Source organism: Acinonyx jubatus, chromosome D1 (assembly GCF_027475565.1).
Source record: "Acinonyx jubatus isolate Ajub_Pintada_27869175 chromosome D1, VMU_Ajub_asm_v1.0, whole genome shotgun sequence".
NCBI lineage: Eukaryota > Metazoa > Chordata > Mammalia > Carnivora > Felidae > Acinonyx > Acinonyx jubatus.
In genome coordinates, this window is record NC_069390.1 from 38,478,920 (window position 1) to 38,496,611 (window position 17,692).

Sequence of the window (17,692 nt, forward strand, 5' to 3'; positions counted from 1 at the left end):
ACTGCTTCCTTCTATACAGACAGCCCACGGTGGCCTTGAATCAATAATGTACATGCGGTAGTTCCTAGTGTTAGTTAGAATGCAAGTTCAGCCAAAAGATATTAAATACCCCCCCAAAGCACTGTGCAATAAAGTTTGGGAAATGCCACAGTAAGCAACTTTAAGGAACCAATATACTACACTTGTTAAGAAAATGTGCGGAGAAACCAGACACCTAGGTGTGATCCCAGTTCCATCATTTTATTACCTGGGTGACCCTCAACAAAACAAACCAACAATCTCTCATCCATGAAGTAATAATAGTACCATTTTTATCATTTTGTAAGAATTCAAGGATGCATTTGAAGTGCTTAATATAGTGCCTAGTACCTTACTGCATGATTTTAAAGAGCTCTGAATATGCTACTATCATGATTCTCCAAGCAAGACAGGGAGTGTGTCCTTTTTCCCAAGTTTATGTAATCTCATACCTCTGGTTTTACAAGACTATCTTGCAGGCTGGTGGTCCTTGGAACATATTTGGGAGAAGTCCCACACCAGTCAGTGATGTGTGCCCCGAGTCAGGCTGAAACTACAATCTCAACATGTCTAACTCAGCAACACTAATTATTCACATGAAGCAATACCGCAGTTAAGAGGTGAAAATGATATTTATGGGCACCCAGGTAGCTCAGTCAATTAAGCACCTGACTTCAGCTCAGGTCATGATCTCACAGTTTGTGAGTTCAAACCCTACATTGAGCTCTGTTCTGAGAGCTCGGAGCCTGGAGCCTACTTCAGATTCTGTGTCTCCTTCTCTCTCTGCCCTTCCCACACCTCTGCACATGCACGCACTCATTCGCTCTATTTCTCTCTCAAAAATAAAAAAATAAAAAAAAAAAAAACAGGAAGGAAAGGAAAGAAAGAAAACAAAGAAAAGAAAGAAAGAAAGGAAGGCAGACAGACATGATTATTTAAAGATAACACAGTGGGTCAAAATCCTTAAAGACCCTCCTGGGCCTTATTTCAAATGTTCATGCTTGGCTTTGTATTCTGACTCTACTTCTTCTATTTGCAAGATTCTGGACAAATTACTCAACCTCCCTGAACAGCAATTTCCTAATCTCAAAAGGTGAAAAATAATCATCTTGGTGGTGATGGGGATAAATGAGATACTGAAGGTCAAACAAGTGGCACACTGTCGGTATCCATTTTCCCCCTTTCACTAGGTCTCAAGACAAGTGGAAATTCAGTCTAAAGGTAGTCACCAGTAAGGGTAATCAGAGGGTAATAGCTGCTAGCCCAAGATTTTCTAAGACAGAAGTCAAAAAGCACCAAAGGACTTCCTGTGCGCTTTTTAAAAGAAGGAATACCGGAAACCTCTACAAGGCGTTCTTACCTCTTGTTGTGTTACCTTGATTCTAAGACACTGAATATACAAGATCCAGAGAGAGATTATCCCATCTTCCCAAAGCAGAGAGCCAAGTACCCAGAGTCAAATCAGGAGGAGACAAACGGCCCAGCAATGGTAATTTTCACCATCCCATTTAAACTCCTCACGCAGATCTGTTTTTACAAAGACAATTCTGCTAAAACTCCACTGAGGACTACGCAGCCCAGCTTTTCAAGGGCTGTTACTGCATCCTTGCACAGCCACCTATGACCTCTAGCTTAGAAGCCACCATCTCCCCTCAGGAGGTCACTCTCCCATGTTTGGAAACCCTCACCAGCACCACAACCCCTACAGAGGGGGCAACTGCACCTTCATGGCTGCAAGGGCCAAGCAGGCATCTCACAGGCCTCAAGTGAACTAAAAATCACTTTGGGATTTGTGTCTTTTTTTAGCGGTTTATCTTTGAGAGAGAGAAATAGACAGACAGACAGACAGACACAATAGAATGAGCAGGGGAGGGGCAGAGAGGGAGGCAGAGGATCCAAAGCAGGTTCCATGCTGACAGCACAGAGCCTGACGTGGGGCTCCAGCTCACAAACCATTAGATCATGACCGGAGCCCAAGTCAGATACTTAACCAACTGAGCCACCCAAGCGCCCTCTAGTTGTTTTCTTCAAACAAGCGGTCCCTTTCTTTTAATTAAAACATGAGTACAAGAACTTTTTTTTTCTTAAGTCTACATTTAAAAAAACAAAAAAACCGGCTACCAACACATGGTCTCGCAGTCACATGGAAACAATCAGGACAGCCAGGGGCTAGCAATCCGAAGAACACATGGTCCTGTTTTTCCATGAGAAGCTAGAAAGCTGGATTTTTAGGCCAAATGACCCAATTTTTAAGAGTCAGCCATTAATTCAGAATTTTTAAAAAATTTTTAGCGGAAGAATGTCATAGGGGTCATTATGATGTGAGGCAAATGAAGTCCTTGTGCAAGTCAATTACAGGCCTGCCATTTTGACCTTTATCCTCAAGTCTGTGCTCATCAACAAATTCTGCAAGGCTACCCTTCAATGGGAGCTTGCCAAGGTCACTGCTGTGGCTCCGTGCAGTTTCTGTCCTAGGGTGTGCACACCAGCCACAACGATCTCCTCGGCATGTTGCTCCCACATACCGTATACTCCCCCAATTTCTGGGTCACAACTGTCTTCTTGGGAGGAGACCCTTCACCTGTCAGGGCAGGCTATTACTGGCTGGAATAAGTTTGTTCGGGTCATCTCCAGACGACCTGACAATTGTGCAGGTGGTAAACTGCCAATTCAGTCCTACCAAGCTATGATTATTGGCAACCAATTCAGTCAGTGAAGGGGGCAGATCTAAACAAACAGCACTAGCAGAGTTCATTTATTCAAAGAATTATGTGATTGCAGCTTCAAATTATGAAGTCATTTTGATTTCCAAGCAACAGTTCTCATGGATGGGTAAATTTTCTTGGCATATGGTTGGTGGTCAGTAAGTGATTTGGGACCTGAAATTATATGGCCTATATAAATATCACACCTGGTCATTTATGAAGCACTCATATACTGAAATTGTCAAGGCAGCTATTACTGTTAGCATCTCCTCAACTAGAACACCTCACTTCCCTCACCCTCAATTTACAAAGCTCCATACACACCATCAGTCTATCCCTTGAGCACAGCAGGCTGGATCTTGCTGCAGGACCACTGTACTTCCAGTCTCTTCTACCTAGGACACTCCTCTGATTTACTCATCATCGGCCCTTTCCTGGATTCAGTTTAAGTGTCTGATCCTCACGGAACCTTCTTTGGCAGTCTCCCTTCTCCACTGACCTGTCACTCATCCCTTGTCTGTTCTAGCTTCCTCCTTGACATTTGTCATTAGGTTTAATTTTGCCCACATTTATCTGACTTGCCCCACTAAACGCAAGCTTCCCGAAGACAAGTCACTTGCATATCATCTTCACCACTGCAGAGTCCAATGCTCCTGCCCACAGATTATTGTGTAACATGGCTAAGTAATTGATGAATAATGAATTCCCATGTAACAGGTAAGTAAGTTGAGGTGCAGGGAGGGGCCTGACCAAGAGCTCTTGGGTATTCACAGTCAGAACAGAGACTTGAGCTCATGTCTTCTAACTGTAGGCCCAGCAACCATGCCATGGCATCACCCACATCAATGGATTCACAGTCTGGAGTGCCTTCCACCCAGAACTCAGCAAGTCACAGGATTAAATCTTTCATCTGTGAAGAGGCTTATCTGTCCATATTTCTCTCCACAGAACCAAATGAATGAATACATATTACCCAGACTTGCAAGTGTTTTCCAACTACTAATTCCAAGGAAAGTCAAAGACAATAGTTCCAATTCTCTAGAATTCCAATGAACTTAAATGATTTTATGCATAAATATTAATGAAATTGTGACTTTTTTACTAAAAAAAGTAAAGGTTAATGGCTTCATTTGCTGTTTTTCCATTTCTCAGACACCAGGCAATCCAAAATCTAATATGCATACATACAAGCATGAGCAACTTGCCCAAAACATTATACTCTATTGCTATGATACTTCCACTCTTCAATTAAGGTCAAAAGTCATCTGAACAGCTTCATTTCTTCCGTCAAAGACTTAAATTTTACTTAATTAGTGTGTTCCTGAAAAACCTTATTTCCCTGACGTGAGATCCTTCCACTCATTTTCATTTCGGTCTGAAAATGACTACTTGCTAACGCATACTACAGCCTTGAAACTGTCCCTGGAAGCAGTGTCTCCACTCTGCTGGGTGTAAAGGTAAAAAGGATAAAAACCCAGATTCCAGGTGTCTTGTCTCCTAGCATTTGGAAGAATCTCTAGATTAGTATTTTCATTTTAGCTGTTTCCTCCAAGGAGCCACCTCCATCTAAAAGCAAGTGATCCCATTTACCAGAGACTATTTCCCATGCTTTATTACCCTTTTTAGCTTTTCTAGGATTTAAGCTTATTTATTTATCAAGAGAGCGAGAGCGAGCGAGAGCGAGCGAGAGCGAGCGAGAGCGAGCGAGAGCAAGCAAGAGCAAGCGAGAGCAAGCAAGAGCAAGCGAGAGCAAGCAAGAGCAAGAGCGCTGGCAGGGGATGAGCAGAGAGAGAGGGAGAGAGAATTCCAAGCAGGCTCTGCACTTCCAGCACAGAGCCCAACCTGGGTCTTAATCCCACAAACCGTGAGATCATGACCTAAGCCAAAACGTGAGTCAGAAGCTTAAATGGCAGAACAACCCAGGTACCCTGCTTTTCTAGATTTTTAACTTTTTCAACTGAAAACTAGAACAAATTCAAGGAACTATGCCATGTGACATGAACACAGGGATAAAACAAGACCTGCACCCTCCTTCCCTTCCTGCTTAGTACAAAGAATTCCCTATAGCCTGAGCTAGAACCCTTGGTATCACCCTTGACTCCTCCCTGTCTGGCCCCCAACATCCCACATTGAACAACAACCAGTTCACTCTACCTATTATCTCTGAATCCAATTCCCTCTATCTACAACACCATTATCTGACCTAGTCTAGAACCCTTCCTCTTGGTTAAAACCTAGGCTCTTCACAGCTGCAGCCACCTCCTACTGGCCCTCTGGCTCCAGTCTTGTCCTCTCCAGCTGCCTCCACCAAGCAGCCAGTGTGATTCTTCAGAAACAAATCATGCCCACCTACACTTAAATCCCTTCCATAGCTCCCAATTGCTTCAAGAAGAAACACCAAACCCTTTTAACTGCCTAAAAGCCATTCATCATCTGGCTTCTTGCCTGACTCTCCAGGTTCCCTTCTTTCCACACCTTGCTCCTTCTGCCCTACCTATGCTCTCCCCACCCTCAATTAACACAGCATTTCCTTCAGTTCTTTGAAGGCACCGTGATCTCCCCCATCTCTTGCCCCTTCACTCATGCCCCATCCAGGACCCTCTCCCTCCCTCTCGTCTTCTAGATGGATTTCTACTTATTTTGCCTGTGCCTCTCAGTGGGCAATAGAAGGCACCCCACACACTGATCCCTGAGTCCTCTCGTCAGAGGACTAACTATACATTTTGGGGTTTGACTATCTTCATCACTGTGTGCCTCACAATTGTAGCCCAGCATGTAGCGCCACACAACAGTATTTGCAGAGTTTCCATTAACATTTCCTGGATGTTGAAAAGGGAGCTTACAGTCTAACCCAAGCATAGTCCTAAATCCAAGGCCTCTCCATTGTGTTTGGAATGTGGAGACTTGTCAGTAATACTTCCAAAGCAGCATGGCTAGATCCTGCTTAGGGCAAGATTCCAATGTGAAGGTTGTTCCCTACCTTCCCAAATGCAAGCCACATAACAACTGAAAACAGCTACTTCTTAAATACACCTTTACACTGGATTCTCCTCGAGGAAAGAGTTAAACTTTCAAGTTTACGTAAAAAGTTCCATTACCGGAAACGTACTTTTAATTGTCCCAGGCCAAAGTCCTCTTGGGCTGGCTTCACCAAACCATGTAACACTCTTTTAGACGGTCCTCCCCCCACCTCCTATCCTCCGTTCTGCCAATTCAATTATCTGAGAGTACAAAATAACTTAAATATTAGCTGAAATCATTCATAATTAAGAAGGCAAACCCGCTCAGAAATTATAGAATGCATTCCAGGAGAACAACCCATTACTCTGGATTATAACAACCTCCCAAGGTGAAAACCTAAGCCCTATTTCGAATGGTCAGGAAGTCCCAATACCTACCTTTTTTCCTTCTGAAGTGTTTGGGGGAAGAACTAGCAGATATGAAAAGCAGCCATGAAGAGAGGAAGGAGAATGACACTTGTGTAGGGCCTTGATAGGAGACGTGGGGGGAACCATTAACTCCAGCACTCCTGTTGGCCTCTCGAGGACTCCATGGCATAGTAATGGATACCTTCACTTTACACAAAAGGATTCTGAGGCAAATTAATTCCTAAAGCTCAGAGATCTGGTAATTGATAGAGCCAGGAGTTGAACCCAGGTCTATCCGGCATCAGAGTGGAAAGTTGTTTCCACCACAATAACTCCAGAAACTAAAGGGTATCTTTTGAAATATAAAGTTTCATTCAATAAGAAAGAAAGGCCCTCTTAGGAAACCAAAAATGTCCTCTTAATCTTCTCACAGAAGTGTTCCACAGAAAGCTTTTTCTCAGACCCCTTGCTTTCAGCTTCCTAATTATGCTCAGACTTAATTTTATCTGTAATTTAGGAATAAAATAGAAAAGCAGAAGATTTACCATTTTATCTTATAGATTTGTGTACACTGGCAGAACGTTCAATTAGATTTAATCTATGTTAATTAAGCTTTCCATTTTAGCAAAGCTCTGTATTAACCCACTTGAATCAGGAAAAATAAACTTTAAATCTGCAATGATATTAAGAGTTCAGAAAGACAAATTCATCTTTGTTGCTCTTCCAATGTGCTCTATTGGTACTTTAAAAAAAATTCATGAAATTTGAAATACAGATTAGAATTAATAATGGAGTGCCCATTACTTGAAAGTATACTTCAACTGCTACCTGCAGGTACATTTTCAATCGTCCCTATATTTAAGTTTTCCATTTAATTTCATCTACTCACTTAAGATCTTCATGGGAACTCAACTGGCTCAGTTACCTAGGGAGTTTCCAAATATTGCTGTGCCGAGAAGTTCACTCCTGGTTTAAGGCATCAAAATCTCCCAGATGATCCACCTCTGACTGCTGGATCCCCGTCGGGTGAGAGAGATGTCTGCCTTTGGCTAGAAAAGAATTCAGCACTTAAAGAACTCTTCTGCCATTAATTCAATAATGGCCTTGCCTTAGAGTAGCCAGAAGCCTAGTAGAAATTGGAAACCATGATTCCCAGAACAGTAAATGCAGTTTCTCTGGCCCCCGGCTTTGGAAAAGGCAATTGGATGATTACTTCCCATGGAGCTCATGATGACTGAGGAGAGTGTTCAGATCCCGTATGCTGTTCCCCCATTGTGCTTCATCAGCAAAGGGAACTTTTGACTGAAAATTGAATGCTACCAGAAGGTTTGGGTGATAGACATCATTTTCCTTTAACCACTGAACTAAAAAAAATTAACTGTATGTTTATCTGCCCTCTCCTCAGCATCCTGCTTTCCCTCAGTATCAAAATTCCACTTCAATGCCACAATCCTCATGGCTTTTGGGCAGGTCCTGTTAGGTACCAAGAACTATGCTAGATGTTTTACAAAAATACCTCTAATCCTCACAAAAAATTCCAAGATATTATTCATTTGAGTCTCCAGATATCAACACCTTTGCCCTTTTCACTGTCTTCTACAATATGTAGTCTATCCAAGGCAATATCTGTGCCTGGGAAAATATATTCCATGTGAACCTCTGAAACTGGTCATGAAATTTAAGCAACCCTAACCAGGGATGGAGAAAACAAATTGTTGATATAGTCGGTGTTTATTAAGTACATACTATGTACATCAAAGTACTACATGTTTAAAAAAAAAAAAAAAAAAAAACAACCCTGTGATACAATCTCTCACCTACACTACTTTCCTAATTTGGGCACAGACTAAACTGGAAACATCCCAAACAATCAAGACCAAGACTGCCTAGTTATTCCAATACCCATGTTCTCTCATCTTTGGCACAATTCTAGACCAAATTTCCCAGTACTAGCCAATGAGATGTGGTACAGTTCATGCCTGACCTTTCCAGGCCTGACCCTTAAGCCCACCAAAGGAGAACAGGACAAAATTCTAATCATAGAAAGCTATTGGTCTACATCTCTCAGGTCATAGTTCAAGTGGCAAATAAGTACACAAGTGGCAAATTCAATAACACAACTGGGAAGTGTTACATATGAAGTTATATCTGTATGTATCGATACTCACACAAAGACTACCCATTCATTTAAATGTGCCACCAAAAACATATTTAACATGTACAAGTCACCAGAAAAAAATTCAGCGATCTCAAATCTATAAATGTTACAGCACTTTTTTTTTTCTTCAATAAAACTAGAAGTCACACATTAAAAATTTCGAAGTGATTAAACACTTAAACATTCCATTATGGGTCAAAGAGGAAGTCAAGCTGAAATTAAGAACTACAGAAAAATACAGAAAAGGAGAACTATAGCAATGTCAATGAGCTGCATTCATAATAATACTCAGAAGAAAACATGAAGCCTTCAGTGATTTTACTAAATACTGAAAACATCCAAGCAGCTACTAAAAATACACAAAGTGATCAAAAAGGAGACAAGAAGCAGAAATCAATGGATTTTAAAATGAAAAAGACTTAACCAATAAAAGAGCAGTTTCATTAGAAAGGCCAATAAATTACACACCCCATGATAACCCTGTCCAAAAAGGAAATACAGGTATTTCCCATTACAAATATAAAAAGAATATGACGTCCAACTATTTGCCCCCCCAAAGACACAGCTCGATGAAATGATTTTGACAAAATGTAAGTTGACCAATAAGAGCTTAAAATTATCTAAAATACCATAAGAGAAATGGAAAATGAACATTTTAGTAGTGAAAGATTTCCTAGCCTCCACAAAAAACAAGTATCAGCCCATATCCTTTTCAGGTCAATTCTACCAGAAACATTTATAGAAGAAGTATTACCAATAAACTTAAAGTCCAGAGAGGAATTCAGAAAGCCTCAAATTAACACACACAAATCTACTATCTCACTTATTAAGGAGTTCCTAAGTGTGTAATGAATTTCCTGTCAAGTGTTCAAGACCATGCCTCTTTTATCAGTGCTTGAATACTAGTTACGACTATTAGTGTTACTACTGTTTTTAATATTGTTGCAAAAATCCCAAAGACAACATTAGTAGATGTATTTAAGGATTTTCCCCAGGAAGAGTTCAACATTATGGACTCTAATGTGATTCTGTTACTTTCATGTTTTTCTCCCTTTCATAATCTCAAGAGGTACACTGAAGAGGTATTTAATAAAATGTAACCACTATTCATTTTTTGGCCTTTCAGTGTATCGGAAATAAAGTTAAATTTCCTTCACACAGGACTACATATATATACATACCTATATTCTTAGATGTAGGATAGATTGTTTAATATAAGGTCTGGTAGTTTCTGATCAGATTAGGTACATATTAAAGACAGGATTATCAGCAGGCTTCCTGTCTTTTGCAAGGACCTTTAATCTGTTTTTTATCATCACAATTATAGAGATTCAAGAAAATGGGACACAAATGGAATAGCTGATAAAAATACTGTAATTGGAGAGACATTTTCAAAATACAAAATTGTATCCTTCAATCAAAGAGGATCATCTTTAAAAAAAAAAAAAAAACTCAAACTCAAATGCCTGGCACATAGTACACAATCAGCAAGTGTTGGCTTACAAGGGGGAAAAAAAAACAAAACCACTGCATATAGCTTAAAGTCAGGTAAAGATTCAATGCCAAAACTAGACAAAGGCACCAAAAGAAAACTATAGACCTGTAGCTCTTATGAATATTGATATAAGAATTCTCAACAATATACTCTTAAGTCCAGGAATACAGAAAAAGGATTATACAACATGACTAAGTGGGATTTATCCCAGAAATGCAAGCTTAGTGTAACATCCAAAATTCAATTAGTATAATACACCACATCAGTAAGGAATAGAATAAAAGCATGATCATCTCCATAAATGCAGAAATAGCATTTGAAAAAATACCCTTTCATGATGAAAAACAAAAACAAAACAATAAAACAAAAAGGAAAAAAATTTTTAAAAACCACGCCACAAACTAGGAATGGAAAGGAACTTCAGCCTGGTTAACAGCATCTAATACAGAGCTAACATCAAAAATGAAACATGAAAAGCTTTCAAGACTATCTGTTCTTACCACTTCTATTCAACATTGTACTCCAAGTTCTAGACAAGCCAATTAGGCAAGAAAGTAAGAGGCAACCAGACAGATATAGTTTTACTTCTTTCTGTACAATTTGCAGATGACAAGATCTTACATGTAATAATTAAGAGAAATCCACTAAAAACTAATCAAATTAGTGAGGTTAGCAAACCTGCAGGATAGAAGTTCAACATGCAAACATCAAGTACACTTCTATAAAGTAGCCATGAGCCAAATGAGATTATGAAAATAATTCCTTTTATCGTATAATTTTGTATGCCATTATAATTCAAAAAATAAACAAAACCCATGCAAAACTTATACTCTGAAAGCACAAAGCATTGTTTAAAAAATAGAGAAAACCTAAATAGAAAGACAGTCCAGGGGCGCCTGGGTGGCTCAGTTGGTTAAGCATCCGACTGCAGCCCGGGTCACGATCTCGCGGTCCGTGTGTTCGAGCCCCGCGTCGGGCTCTGGGCTAATGGCTCAGAGCCTGGAGCCTGCTTCCGATTCTGTGTCTCCCTCGCTCTCTGCCCCTCCCCCGTTCATGCTCTGTCTCTCTCTGTCTCAAAAATAAATAAACGTTAAAAAAAAAAAAAAAAGACAGTCCAGGTCTGAAGATAATTTATTATTACTAAAATGGCAATAATCCCTACATCAATTTATAGATTGAACATAATCCCTTTGAAAATCCAGCTCACATCTTTACAGACATTAAAAAGGCAGCATTATCTACAACAGCCAAACTATGGGAAGAGCCCATAACTGATGAATGGATACAGATGATGTGTTATATATACACAATGGAACATTACTCAGCCACAAAAAAGAATAAAATTTTGCCATTTGCACCAGTGTGGATGGAGTTAGAGTATTAAGCTAAGCAAAATAAGTCAGTCAGAGAAAGACTCTATGATTTCACTCACATGTAGAATTTAAAAAACAAATGAGCACAGGAAAGGAGGAGGGGAAGAGAAAGAGAGAGAGATAAAAGAAACAGACTCTTAACTATAAAGAATGAACTGATGGTTACCAGAAGGGAGCGAGGGTATGGGTTAAAAGGTATGGGGATTAAGGAGGGCACTTGGGATGAGCACCAAGTGTTGCAGGTATTGAATCACTACATTGTACACCTGAAACTGTTAACAGGAATTTAAATGAAACTTAAAAAAAAAAAAAAGTTGGTCCTAAACTCATTTAGGAATTCAAGGACTGGAGCATCCAAAACAACCTTGAAAAACAAAGTTGGAGGGCTCACATTTCTTAATATCAAAACTTACTAGAAAGTTACAATCATCAAAATAGTACCAGCAGAAGGACACTTATCAATGGAATAGAATTCAGAGTCCAGAAATAAATCTCCCCATTATAATTAATTGATATTTGATCTTTGACAAGGGAGCCAAGATAATTCACTGGGGAAAAAAATACTCCATATATGGTGCTGGAACAACTGGTTATCCACTTGCAAAAAGATGAAGTTGGACTGCTACTTCACACCAGACAGACAAAAGTAAGTTATAATCTATCCAAGGCATAAAGAGCTAACCTTACAAAATTTTTAAATAAATTCTATAAGTCTCTTTTTTTAATATTTATTTTTGAGAGAGAGAGAGAGTGCACGCATGCGAGCAGCAGAGGGGCAGAGAGAAAGAGAGGGAGACACAGAATCTGAGCTGTTCGAACTCAGCTGTCAGCACACAGCCCCATGCAGGGCTCGAACTCATGAACTGTGAGATCATGACCTGAGCCAAAGTCGGATGCTTAACCGACTGAGCCCCCCAGGCATCCCAATCCTAGAAGTTTTAATAGCCTCATATGAAGAATGGCTTCTCGGAACAAAAGCAACAGCAACAAAAACAACAATAACAAAAAAACAGATATACTGGACATCCAATTTAAAAACTTAAGGTTTCCAGGAAGTAAGACAATCCACAAAGTTGGAAAAATCTAAGTCAGGTTTCTGAGAAAGGGACTTGGATCTCTGAGTATTACAAATGATAAGACAACCCAATTAAAACAGGCAAATGACCTTAATAGTTATTTCTCCAAAGAAGATATATAAGCAGCCAGTAAAACATGAAGACACTCAACATCATTTGCCATCAGGAAATAGAACTCAAAACCACAGTGAGGGGTCATATCACACCTATTAGGATGGCAACATCAAAGAGAAAGACAGTTAACTAGTAAGGATATAAAAAAAAAAAAAAAAGAACTGGGACTCTCTTACACTGCTGGTGGGAATGTGAAATGGTACAGGTACTTTGGAAAACAGATTGGCAATTTAGCAGTTAAACACAGATACCACTTGACCCAGCCATTCTACCTCTAGTTATACACCCAAGAGAATACAAACATATGTCCACAAAAAAAAAAACCTGTACAGAAAACTTCACAGAATTATTATAATCACCAAAAACTGGAAAAAAAATCAATGTCCAATTGATAAATAAAACATGGTATATCCAAACAATGCAATATTCTACAATTCAAAAAAAATTAATACTGACACACACTATCACCATGAAAGAACCCTGAAAACATCCTAAATGAAAGCCAGTCACAAACACCATATGTTGTAGGATTCCATTTATATGAAATGGCCAAAATAGGCAAATCCACAGAGCTAGCAAATAGAGGAGTGTTTGCCTAAGGCTGGGTTACTAATAGGGAGACTCGTGAGTGACAGCTTAAAAGGTGAGATTTCTCTTGGAGGTAATGGAAATTTGTAAAAGATTGCATTGAATGCTTAACTCTGAGTATACTAAAACAAACAAAAAAAACAAAAAACAAAAAAAACTGAGACATAAAATTTTTTTAATTTATCTAGAAATCTAAGTGCCCATATCCCAATTGTTGCAAATATTTATTTAATTCATCTGGATCATGAGAGATTCAATGCGGATCACGTGATTAAGAACTATAAAAAGAACCCAGGGAGTCTCGCTTTCCAGTCTGTCAGATCCCTGACAGATTCCAATTTATTTTTCCAATCTGCCAGGTCCCTAAACCCTCTGCTATGAACCAAAAACCTCAAAATCTTGGTCATCATTTACACCTGGTCAGATATCCATGACAAAGGTCTCCAAGACAATTTGCTTCTCTAGACACAGTTATCCTGGTAAACAATAAGAAACCTGAAAAATGATTGAAAATTCTCTATTATAGATGGGAACATTGCTGGCTTCAAATTGCCTAATTCCTAAAAATATACTATCGTATGTTCCTCTTCCATACCACAGATCTCCTTAATTGGATGAATATCTCTTTAAGGGTGGAAACCAGGTCTTCTTTATTACCCATAACCAGTATATTACAGATTCAGTCAATTCTCTCTTTTTTATGTTTGTTTATTTATTTGGGGGTGTGGGGAGAATGCGAGCAGGGGAGAGAGGCAAAGAGAGAATCCAAGATGGCTCCATGCTGTCAGCGCACAGCCCAATACAGGGGTCAATGACACAGGCCTCGATCTCACCTACCATTCGATCATGCCCTGAGCCAAAATCAAGAGCCAAATTCTTAACTGACTGAGACATCCAGGTGCCCCAATTCAGCCAATTGGTTTTTTTTTTAATTATTATTTTTAATATTTATTTATTTTTGAGACACAGAAACAGAGTACAAGCAGGGGGCAGGTTGGGAAGTAGAGAGAGACAGAGAGTGAGACACAGAATCTGAGGCAGGCTTCAGGCTCTGAGCTGTCAGCACAGAGCCCGATGCAGGGCTCAAACCCATGGACCATGAGATCATGATCTGAGCCAAAGTCGGATGCTTATCCAACTGAGCCACCCAGGCACCCCTCCAATTCTTTATACTTTGCCTTGATTAGACCAAACATGGAAGCAGGCACCACAGAACTCCAAAGGGGAGGGGAATGTTCTATATCTGCATGTTTATTGTTTTTCAGTCAAGACCTGAGGTTTTCCTAGTACAATGAAAAATGATCAGATGATTCTCTATTCAATGATCCTCAGGTTCTATTAGAAACCTGCTAGGGAAGAGAAGGTGGCATCAGAGGACTCTGTGGCAACACAAGTTTTTGGATTTTGGTTTTTTTTTAAACCTTTACTAAAAGGAGTTCTGTTTTTTAAAAGATTTCAGGGGCACCTGGGTGGCTCAGTCGGTTGAGTGTCTGACTTCAGCTCAGATCATGATCTCGCGGTCCGTGGGTTCGAGCCCCGCATCGGGCTCTATGCTGACCGCTCAGAGCCTGGAGCCTGTTTCAGATTCTGTGTCTCCCTCTCTCTGACCCTCCCCTGTTCATGCTCTGTCTCTGTCTCAAAAATAAATAAATGTTTAAAAAAAAATTTTTTTTAAGATTTCAAAAGAGGGGCACCCTGGGTGGCTCAGTCGGTTGAGAGTCCAACTTTGGCTCAGGTCATGATCTCACAGCTTGTGAGTTCAAGCCCCACATCAGGCTCTGTGCTAACAGCTCAGAGCCTGGAGCCTGCTTCGGATTCTGTGTCTCCCTCTCTCTCTGCCCCTAACCCACTCGCATTCTGTCTCCATCTCTCTCAAAAATAAATAAACATTAAAAAAAATTTTTTTGAAGATTTCAGAAGAGAAAAACCCTGAAAGTAGCTTTAAATTTTTTGCTTAGACAAGAAGAAATGTGTATTTATTAAGAGCAGGCCACTTCACGTGCACAATCATCTTTCACCTTACAGCAACCTGCAAAGTAGATGACCACCTCCCTTTTTCTGACCAGGAAACTAAGCTGAGACATGAAACAGTGCCGAAGAGCCTGAACCTCCAGTCTCCATCACTCCAACTCTGAGGTCTGCTCTTTCTACAATGGTTGGCCATTCCACTTCCTTCTCGCCTGTCTTTGGGAAGTTCCCCCCTCTGCTTTAATTGAGAATCAAGACTCTACATTCCACTCTCAGACACTTAGATGGCCCTCATACTGAGGCAGCCCTCACCCCCAACTCCACTACGTTGCCCCAATGGAACAAGCATGTCACCCTTTCATGTCTGTGAAGCCGACACTGGCTTGACGCCTCCACCTTTGAGTGACAAGAACCTAGACTTCCTCCTAATCTACACCACACTTGGCCTCGAAGCCATACCTCCTGTCCAACACATGCTACCTCTCTTTCTCTGGGCTGACCCACAAACAGCCAATTTATTACGCTGACAACATCCCTTCAGAAGAAGGAGCAGGGTCCATCACATCCCTTTGAGGCTGAGATCGAACTCAACGATTGAAAAGAGAACTTTTGGTCCTCACCTCTGCTGAAGATGTACATGGAGACCCTCTGCTCCAGCAAAATTGGTCCATTCCCTGCACCTCTCCACCCTGCCCCCAAAAGTTCCATTTTCCTACATTTCTCCTGTAGCTGCCCACACTGTTCTTCCTGTTTAATACATCCTTCTGTTTCCCTGACCTGCCAGAATTCTGGCCCTTCCCAGAGCCATCACTCTGTGTGATCTTCCCGAGCCATCACTCTGTGTGATCTCTGTGTGAATTTGGGAGCAAGTGATTTCAGCACTTCAAGGAAATGCTCCCAGGAGAGGAGGGTAAGGACAGAAGGAGCAGACATGGAAGCTTCAACCTACCTCCATTCCAGGTAGCACTTGAGGATTCAAACGTCAGAACTGGTCTGGCCTTAAGGCCTCCAAAGCAAGGGAACAAGGCTTCCAACTCCTACACTCTGTCAATCATAGACTACAGGCTGCCTGGGGGATAAATGAACTCCAAGACACTTCTGTTCTCTGTGAAGTGGCTACAGAGGCCAACAGGCAGTGCTCTGAGGAAAGTTAGGTGCCAGCCTTCAGAAGCAAAGCCCATAAAAACCAGGCAAAGGGCACAGAGAACCTACAAGAGATCTGAGGGGAGAGTACCTACCATGTCTGCTGCAAGGCAGGTAGGGCCAGCTTCACAGCATGTGACCAGTGGGTTGCACAAGATCCTACACTCTGAAGGGTTCCACTGTGCCATCACCATCTGGAAATTCTTGGTAACTTTGCCTTTGACTTTGTGTTTTGTAAATCAAGTCCCAAGAGAGGATGGAACACTCAATGGGCTGGGAGCTTCTGTTCCTGGGAAGCTCTACCTCCCACCTCCCTGGACAGGTTCTCAGTCACAGGCTTCACTGTTCCCTGGTATCCAAGCCCACGGGTACACGTAGGCTGTGGACTACTAAAGTTAGTATTAAAAACTAAAATTGGCCAGGAGGCTCAAATTCAAGATGGTGCCACAGGAAGATCCTGAATTCAATTCTTCCCACAGACATGCGGAGTCTACAGCTACTTATGCAACAATTTCTTCTGGAAAAAAACCGAAGTCCAGCCGAGCTCAGTGAGCAAATAAGGAAAAAAGCATCCACATGGAAGCAGGTAGGAGAGGCTGGGACACAACCTCACTATAAACCCTACCCTTGGCATGGAGACCCACAATCAGGAGGGAACTCAAAACCCAGAGCTTCTACCGTAGGGGCTAAGGGTTTGAACTCCACATTGGGAAGCCTGGCTTTTGAGACCTGTACTTCTGAGACAAGCCCCCACGTCCACAAGCCCCCAAAGCTGTTATGATCTGAGAAACTGCTCTTGAAGGGCTCCTGCACTCAGACTCATGAGGTCGGGGCCCAGCTCACAGGCAGCTGATCTGCCCAGACTTTGAGGAAAAGCAGCTCATTCGTGTATATTGAAGCATTTCCCTGAGGGGCTGGCATCTAATTTAACACATCCAGGAGCCTGTGGGAATACTCTCCAGGACCACGACTAGGGGGTGCCATCTTCACGCTCCTCCTCTGCTGTGCTCCAGCCAACAAGTGCCGCTTCACACCTCCCTCTGCCACATTCCTGAGCACCACCCTCTCCCAGAAGGGAGGTTTTACACTCATCTGGTGGCTGAGTTTTTTTGTGGCCGCTGCTCAGGGGACACTACTTGATCACCTGGTTCTAAAACCCACAGGAAGTTTGCATTCCCAGGTCCCAGGGGACTTAAACAATGGGAGAGAGGTCTGGGCAGACGGAAATACGCTGCCACGTCTCTCTGTGAAAGAGGCCCATTTGTTTGCCCAGGTGCTTTGGCCTGGGGGCGGGCGTCTGGATTGGCACACTTTAGAGACCTATGGAGGAGGCCTTCAGAGAGTGGAGGCTGATGGACAGTCTTTGCCCTCTCCTTGGCTACAACTCACCGATCTCTCTCAGGAAGCTTCTATACTTGTCTTAGATTATCATTACTTTAAACTCCTAAAACAGCATCCTCTTTCCTCAAACTTAAAACCCTTATGTGGTTCCCACTATCTATAGAGACTTTAGTCCAAATTTTCAACATGGCCTCAAAGCTTTGAGATGATCTAGCTTCTACCTACCTCTAGAGTACCACCCCTCACTGCCCACCCCAAACTCCTCAGCTTCCCCAACACACACAATGTGCCAACCACTGACCCCACCCCCTTTTTCCTTCCCAAAATCATAGCAACCAATTTCTG

General features: G+C 41.5%; 1 protein-coding gene across 2 annotated transcripts in view; it reads right to left on the reverse strand.

The window, feature by feature from the left end:
- NELL1 (neural EGFL like 1) overlaps positions 1-17,692 on the reverse strand; it is an 862,696-nt gene that overhangs the window by 761,187 nt on the left and 83,817 nt on the right. The gene's annotated exons all lie outside the window — the stretch shown is intronic.